General features: G+C 44.2%; 1 pseudogene; it reads right to left on the bottom strand.

The window, feature by feature from the left end:
- Positions 1-6,793: 6,793 nt before the first annotated feature.
- On the bottom strand, positions 6,794-7,847 carry LOC125506717 (annotated as a pseudogene).
- Between the last annotated feature and the right edge of the window lie 536 nt (positions 7,848-8,383).

Genomic DNA, 8,383 nt, shown 5'->3' on the forward strand with positions numbered 1-8,383 from the left:
GCCTCTGTCTTTTTTTATAATGAGCTTTTGGTCATTTAGGGGCTTATGCTTTATAGAGCAGAGTTATGATTACCCTTTGGTCCGGCTTCTAGGCCACACAAAAAAACTTGGGGGCTTGTTACCCATGTTAAAGGGACCAAAGAGAGTCTGTTGCAAAAGTACAACTCAAACATAGGTGCCCATTGAGCATAGCTCAGAAACATTGCTTGGCGGCTCTTTTGTTCTAAAGAACAAGAGTTGCTATAACCCTCGTGATAGGCTTAAAAGCCAGGCTTGGAAGCCAGTTGTATTCACCTAAAACCCCGGGTTATCCTGCCTGTATGCCAGATGCTTCTCCATCAGGTAATCCTGATTGACCCGGTGAACTCTTAACAGTCAATCTTTTCAACAAGACCCTGAACTGGTTAAGGTTAAAATGTCGGTTTGTCATGTGAGGGCACGGCTTACGGATAGCAAGGAGAAGCTCAGGCTGATAAAGCCGCCTTCCTTGAAACTTGGATAAATCGGCATGTGATGCATGATGCTACTCTGACCCCGTGTACTCTGGATAAGTCTATCTTTAAATAAGAACTGAACTTATCTGGGTTAAAATGTCGATTGGGTAATGTGAGTGCCGGTTCATGGAAAGCGCGTACCTTCCAGTGGCTAATGCTAGTTTCATTGAAGAAGATATTTTGGCTTGGCAGCCTATGAAAGCCTTGGATTTTTCTGTTGATTTGATTTGATCGTCTTTTTGCGATTTTCTCTTATGACATAGTAGTACATGGTTAAAAACAATAAGGCTTATAATGCCTTATGAGTCATATATGACATTAACCGGTGTTCATTAACCCGGCCTGGCTTTTGACTATAAGTCGCCAGTATGACAAAAAATATTATCCGGTGTTTTCTAACCCGGCCTGGCTATTTTCATAAGCCGGCAACATATGATGATTACTAATGCTCAAGTTTTGGGTTATCGCCCTTATTCTACTGGTTTAGTAAACCAACAGTGTGATCAAATATCACAGGTATGACATATTAAAGCCAGTTCTGATTATACAAGTGGTTATGTATTGGGCATTATGACCCGTCCTGCGGTAAACTATGGGACACTTGCGATTTGTTTTTGCATACAGGAACAGATTCAAAGGCTGATATTATAAACATCAGTGGCAGATATTCAATTGGCAGTTTCATGCAAAGCGGAACATGCATGATGGCATGCCAGATTCAAAGTTTTACTACTTTATTACAAGCCTCCACGGGTCAAATGAGACCAAAGTTTTTTTTAAGCTCAAGGGTTTAGAGCCGCCCGGCGGTTCAGTCTTCTTGGCCTTGCCGCTTGGAGTCTTCTGCATCATCCTTTGCCGGCTCTTCGTCTTCTTCCGCTGGCTGAAAAGTTGGTGATGACCAATCGATGCCAGATAAAGCTTCAAATTCAGCTTCATCATCTATAAGCTCAGGCAGATCGACTTTAGGAGCAAAGGTGTGCTTACAGATTGGTGGGATTAAGTCCATCACTTTGTAAGCCGAAGTTGGCATCTTATTATTCTCCTGGTCATAAGTCGGATGATACTTGGAAAGGTCCGAATCATTGGCAATGAGAGTGGCCATTGGACGGATTTACTTTACGCAGGCTGAGAAGTCTTTCTGATCGAAAGGTGTACCATCTTCTTTCAAGCTTGGGTAACCAGTGGCCACCTCAGACGGTTCAAGCTCTAGGACCATGCCTTGGCCCGCCTTAAAGCTGTCACAGCGCCGGCTCTGGCAGATGATCGCTTTATCTCTTCAAATCTTACAGGCAGCACAGAGAGTTTCTTCAAAACATCTATCAACAAAGTTGGTACTTGACCTGCTAGTGCAATGGTGGCTAATGTACGTTGAGTCCCGGTGTACAACTGCTCAACAAGTGTGTACACAGCTTTAAGCTTCACAAGCATGTCTTTATTGAGATTGCCGCTCCTGGGACCTGGATATATCATAGAATGATTAAATGGCGGGTTATAGGATCAAAATAATGATTCATTTCTGATGCTTGGTAAGGCGACTCACCAAAGATAGCTGAAACCATCTGATTTGCACGACGTTTTAAACCGGTAAGCTTAGTGGTCACTTCTTCTAGCGCTGCCTCTGCCTTCTCAGCACGTTGGGTCAAAGCCGTTTTTTCATCCGCCCAAGTCTTTTTCTCTGCTTCAAAGTCAGTCTTCAGTTTTCCGACTCAGCCACGCTAAATTGGAATTTTGACTCAGCCTTCCGGGTCTCAGTTTCCTGAGTCGCCAGCCGGGTCTTGGCATCATTCAATTGGGACTCCAGTTCAGCAGTGGCAGCCTGTATAAGGTACAGAATTATCAAATATCAAGTTTATCAAATTACAAGTCCCTAGTCTTTTGCCAGCAACAACACTTGACACTTGGGGGCTAATGTCTATCGAAGCAAATTTTTCAAGACAACGGCTCTAACGAATAAAGTCCCAAATACTTTGCAAGCAAGATTACTTGGCACTTGGGGGCTAATGCATACCATTTGTTTTTTCTTCATCATGAGCCGGAAGTGACGTAACAGTCCCAACCGACTCATGGGGGCTATGCAGTCAAGATCTTTCTTCTTATACACAGACAAATTAGGACCGGCTCATTCCCGTGGATTAAACCGGCCCTTGGGGGCTGCGGACGGAAAGCTCAACTTGTACAAACATCCAGTTTGCATTTAAACCGCCCAAGGAGGGATTCTAGGGCAGAAGTTATGGATTTTTCTAAAAGTCTACAACCTATTCAATCTTATCATAGCCAGTAGACTTGGGGGCTGGCAGGATATGTATACAAATTACTTCAAAGCTGGAAGTCATACCTCATATTTTTGGTGCATTTGCTTCACCATATCAATTTCAAGGTCACGACTGGAGTGGACCTGGCTGAGATAGCCGGAGAGGATCTCATTGCTGCTCAGTTGCGATTAATGAGAAATGTCAAACTTCTGTTTCCGCCTCTTAATAACTTCTTGTTTGGCGGTATGTTTGTCCAGAGCTATTGGATTTCCCGGCTCTACAAAGCCGGTGCCAGTAATCAACACATCATCATCTTGAGGCTCTGGCGGCTTAGGCGATGGGGCAGAAGTTGAAGGATTAATGGTAGTTCCATCAACAATGGGATCTGGAATTTCAGGCGGAGTGACAGTAACAGGTTCATCCGGTTGTTGGTCAGAAGCTTCAGGAACGGAGACTTGTGGCTCCGGCTCAACAATTTTAGGCGCCTTAGTTGGCTTGGTCACCTTCGCCTTTTTGTTAGGCTTTGCTTGTCCACTGCATGGATCATGACAAGTCAGTATAATTATCAGGACATAGTAAGATGCAGAAAAAGAAGTGATTATCGTTACCCGAGGGCAGTCTTGAAAGCTGGCAGCTCGGTTTGTGATGAGTCACCAGAGGAGGAACGGGTAAGTTCCTGGTTAATTGAATCAACAGCATTATAAAAAATATGAATAAGACCTGCAAATGAAAAGGAAAGGGGTTTAAGTTAAAAGGCACCTCATTTCGACGTTTCCGAGGAGCAGGGGTGTTCGGTAAGCTGGAGGATAATTCTTCACCTTTACTGGTCCGGGTCTGACAACGACTCTCATGTTGTTGTTGCTTCAAAAGAAAGTGAGGATCTAAATAAGCCAAGGGATGTGAAAACCTTACTTTCCGGGTTACTTGTCGAAGTTTCTGTCTTGGCAAAGAGTCTGAGCCGGAGGAAATAATAGTTACCTCTTCTTCAATTGCTTGGCTGGCTCCCGTGTCATCCTGAGAGTAATCAATGTCAATAAGATAATTGAAAAAAGAGCCAAGGGAGTCAAGGGCTACCTCCGACTCAGAGGTGTCATCCAGCTTAAGCAGATCAGAGGCGCTTGGTTTCTTTTTCATTTTAGCGGACTTCTTGGCGGCTTTCTTAGCAGCCCTGGCCTTCTTAGCAGCTTCATGATCATATTCTATTTTCCAAAATTCAAACTTGGCCTACAAAGGTTGTTAAGGGTTGAGTTAATAAGGTATTTGAATGATGAGGTCAAAAACAAGTAAATTCTGAGACTCACATCTGGTGGCGGATTAAGCTTGCAGAAGGGGGGCAGACCCACTTTTACATAATCTTCTGGATCTTCGTTCGGAAGAGACTTAACCATTTCATTCACTTTCTCATCAGTTAAAGGTGCAGAGGTATGGCGCAGACAATCTTCTACATCACCAGTATAAGTGCGCATTAAGCCGGTGCGGCGGCTTAAGGGTATGACCCGCCAAGATACCCAACACCTGACCAGATCAATGCTAGTTAGCCCATTTCCTAGCAGGGCTTTGACCTTCACAATGGTAGGAGCAATTTTCTTCCATTCAGTAGCGGTAAGTTTTTCAGGAAGGTTATGCTTTGGATCCATGCGTTCAACACGATAACCCGGCAGTGGATTCTCGTCAGCCGGAGAAGTATCTTTGCAATAAAACCATGTCTGGTTCCAATCTTTTGGGTGACTCGGCAAGCAAGCATAAGGAAAGATGGCGTCTCTTCTGCGTTGAATTGATATCCCACCAAGTTCCAAGCTGGGGCCGTTTGTGAATTCAGTCTGGCGGTTCAAGTAAAAATATTCTCTGAAGAGGTCAATACTGGGCTCCTCTTGGAGGTATACTTCACAAAAGACTTGAAAGTTGCCGATGTTTGACACGGAATTGGGTCTGATGTCTTGAGGGTGGAGCTGAAAAAAGTGCAGAACGTGTCGAAAGAATTTAGAGACGGGCGGTGAGAAGCCCCGGTTCATGTGATCAGTGAAAACGATGACTTCGTCGTCTTTCGGTTGAGGTTTTTCTTCGCCCTGGTCAGGAGCACGGTAATGCATCACACTCTTGGTGGGTAGATACCCGTCTTTAACAAAATCTTTGAAAGTGCCCTCGGTGACGATCGAAGGGATCCAATTGCATGTGTACACTGTTTTGGGCGGCATTGTGAAAGAAAGCCTAAGGGAAAGAAAAATTGCCGGTTCAAGTTAATTGGTGAAATCACAGTTTAAGGGCTGACAGTATACATTCAGAGTGGCGGCTTAAGTGAGGGCTAATGGTATATGAATAATGGTAAGCCGGATGTGTAAGCCGCTATGAAGGGTACAGGTATTCAAAATCAGACATAGGGTAAAAATTCTACTAAGTATTGGACGAACAGGTTTCACAGATTACAGTCATTGATTCAGATCTGAAACTGCGCAGAAAAAGGGAATAAATTCGAGACCTACAGAGACGACAACGGAAAAACGGCAGTGCTCTAGAAGGGATCTGTAGCGATGAGGGTATGTTCTAATATCAAAAATACGTGCGAAAGCTACTGCCGCACCAGATTCATGTGGCTTTTGGATTTAATCTGTGAATCTAGACAAAGAATAAAGATGGGCGGTTATGAACACTGACAAGAACTAATGAATACTGAAGAACACCGAAACTGTCGTGGATATGGGACACGGGTATCCTCATGGAGATAGGCCGCGGCCCATCATGGGAGGTGGCCCAGCAGGCCGACTTAAACAGTTTGAATAAGACCTGGATTGCTATCTATCTTGTAATAGAAAAGAGACTAGTACTAATTCTACTAGGACTCTACATGTAAGCCGACCCCTTCAACTTATATAAGGGCATCTCCAATGGTTGTAAGATAGTTGTTGGTAGACTTTGCCACATAGGATTTTTGATGACGTGTCATACAATAAATGAGGAAAGAGAGGAAGGTTGTATGTACATGAACCAACACCCATTGCACAAGCTCCAATGTAGAATGAGAGAGCACCTCATTTATTATCTCACATTCTATTGGGCAAACTAGATACAACCCATTGGAGTTGTTGTATGTTAAGGTGTTGGTTGATGACATGGCATATTTTACCAACAAGCTAACATACAAACTATTGAAGATGCCCTAAGGAGGGGCAAGGCTCCCCAAGAGGGACAAGCAATAAGCTCAATAATCTCTAGGGCTAGACACAACTAGAAGAGAGCCGGCTTATACAGCGACTCCCTCATGAGCATACGGAATAAGACCTAGTCACAAACAACATGTAGGGCTATTACCGAATGATGTTTCCCAGGGCCCGAAGCTGTCTAAAATCTTGTCTCGTGTGCTAACCCACCTCGACGATCTCCAGGCGAACTAATCCCCACAATCATCATCGGCTGATCCCCGCTGGTAAACGACTTCGACATTGGCGCCCACCGTGGGGCGGGCGCGTGGATTCAGATATCGATGGGTCCAATCTTCATCAAAAACAGTGGTCGTCGCCGCATCAAACCAGTGTCTCGTGTGCTTGGGCAGCTTTATCCACATAGGCGCGGGATTCGACATCAACTTCAAGATCGAGATCAGAATTCTAGTGGTGGCGTACATCAGGAGCGAAAGAAATTTTTCTGGCACCGACCGAGCGATCATCAGGACCAAAGCCGGTTGCCATAGATCCCCAGATGGTCTGGCACCACCATGACTCCCCGCGGTACAGATGACTACATCAATAAGAAATAAAGGCCATGGCGGCGGGTAAGGCTGGTTGTAATGGATGGTATCATAGACTAGTATCATGCATATGATACTAGTAAATAATACCACCTCCGTAATGCATGGTATCATAAACAACAACATTTATTGTTGTGTGGGATCTATGATGATATTTAAGCGCTGTAGCTTATTTGTGGCATTGTCTCGATGCAAGGTAGGCTTGTTGGTACACACATGCATAAAGGCATGATGATTTTTTTAATAGATCCATACATGAAGCACCAATTAAAACACCAAAATATATGAAAATATATGAATATAATCTACCGTAATCGTGACCCAAACTTTTTCCAAATATGCTCGACCAAGTCATCCTTTAGTTTTTTATGTGTCGGGCGATGACGGATGCTAGCATCTCTTTCTAGTACGTCGGCAAATGCTGGCATGGCATCATGATTAAAGACCGATGGGAAAACTATCGATGTGCCTGCTTCTAAATTCAGATCAATAATATTGCTCGCCTCTTCTTTTTCATCCTCGACTATCATGTTGTGCATGATGATGCAAGCCGTCATAACATTCTTGATATTGCCCCGAACATATAAATGGGCGGGGTGACGTAAAATAGACCATCGACTTTGCAACACACCAAATGCACGTTCCACATCCTTCCTAACCCTTTCTTGGTGCTTGGCAAACAACTTGTGCTTTTCTATTTGGGCCATCGGTATTGACTTAATGAAGGCGGCCCATTCAGGATATATCCCATCAACAAGGTAATAACCATGTTGATATTCCTTCTCGTTGACATGATAGTTCACCTGAGGTGCGTGCCCACTCAATTGTTCAATGAACAATGTTGATTGATTAAGCACGTTGATATCATTGTTGCATCCTGGAACACCAAAGAAGGCATGCCATATCCAAAGATCGTGCGAAGCAACTGCTTCTAGAATAAGAGTAGGAACGCCTTTATCTCGACGAGTGAATTGACCCTTCCATGCAATGGGACATTTCTCCCAGCACCAATGCATACAGTCAAGGCTTCCTAACATTCCAGAAAAACCACGACTCTCACCAACATCAAGTAAACGTTGCACATGTTCGGTGTTGGGTCTTCGCATATACTCATCACCAAATATAGAAATAACGCCTTCCGTGAACAGCTTCAAGCAGTCGAGGGCAGTCTTCTCACCAATCTTGAGGTACTCATCTAGAGCGTCCGCGGGGGTACCATATGCCAATTGGCGAATAGCCGCCGTACATTTTCTGCAACGGAGTGAGCCCTTCACGACCAACAGCATCTCTCCTTAATGTGAAATACGGAGACCACTGACGTAGTGCGTGGACGATACGCTCGAAGAGGGGTCTTCTCATTCGAAATCTTCTACGGAATATTTTGGCGCTGTAGAGAGGATTCTCGCAGAATTAATCATTTACTAACTGCTCATTAGCTTCTTCACGCTGCCTATTCATATAGGTCCTCGGACCACTCCGGCTAAGAGGTCTTTCTTCAAGAGCTTGCTTCACTTCCATTGCGATCTCCTTGGCGAACGAGTGTAAGATGTCTTGTTGGGCAAGGTAGTCATCGAGTGTGTACAGGGTGGCAGGATCTATGGTGTTTCCTTCATCAGCATCATCTGCTTGATGGGACATCTTGTGAATGAGGAAGAGAAAGAAGAGATGCACTAGGCTGTTAGTATGGGCTCGTACATATAGTGCAGGCTTGGGAATACATAGAGCCAACATTAAACTATGAGCACACAAACCATCAGGTTCACACCAACATTAATCATGAGGATATAAAGCATCAGGTTCACACGACAAGTAACTGAAAAGTTCCATGAACTGAACCATCACCAAAAGTAACTGATTAGTAATAAGTTAAAAATGCCAAAAGTACGAGCAGCAGA

This window comes from Triticum urartu, chromosome 5 (genome assembly GCF_003073215.2).
Source record: "Triticum urartu cultivar G1812 chromosome 5, Tu2.1, whole genome shotgun sequence".
NCBI lineage: Eukaryota > Viridiplantae > Streptophyta > Magnoliopsida > Poales > Poaceae > Triticum > Triticum urartu.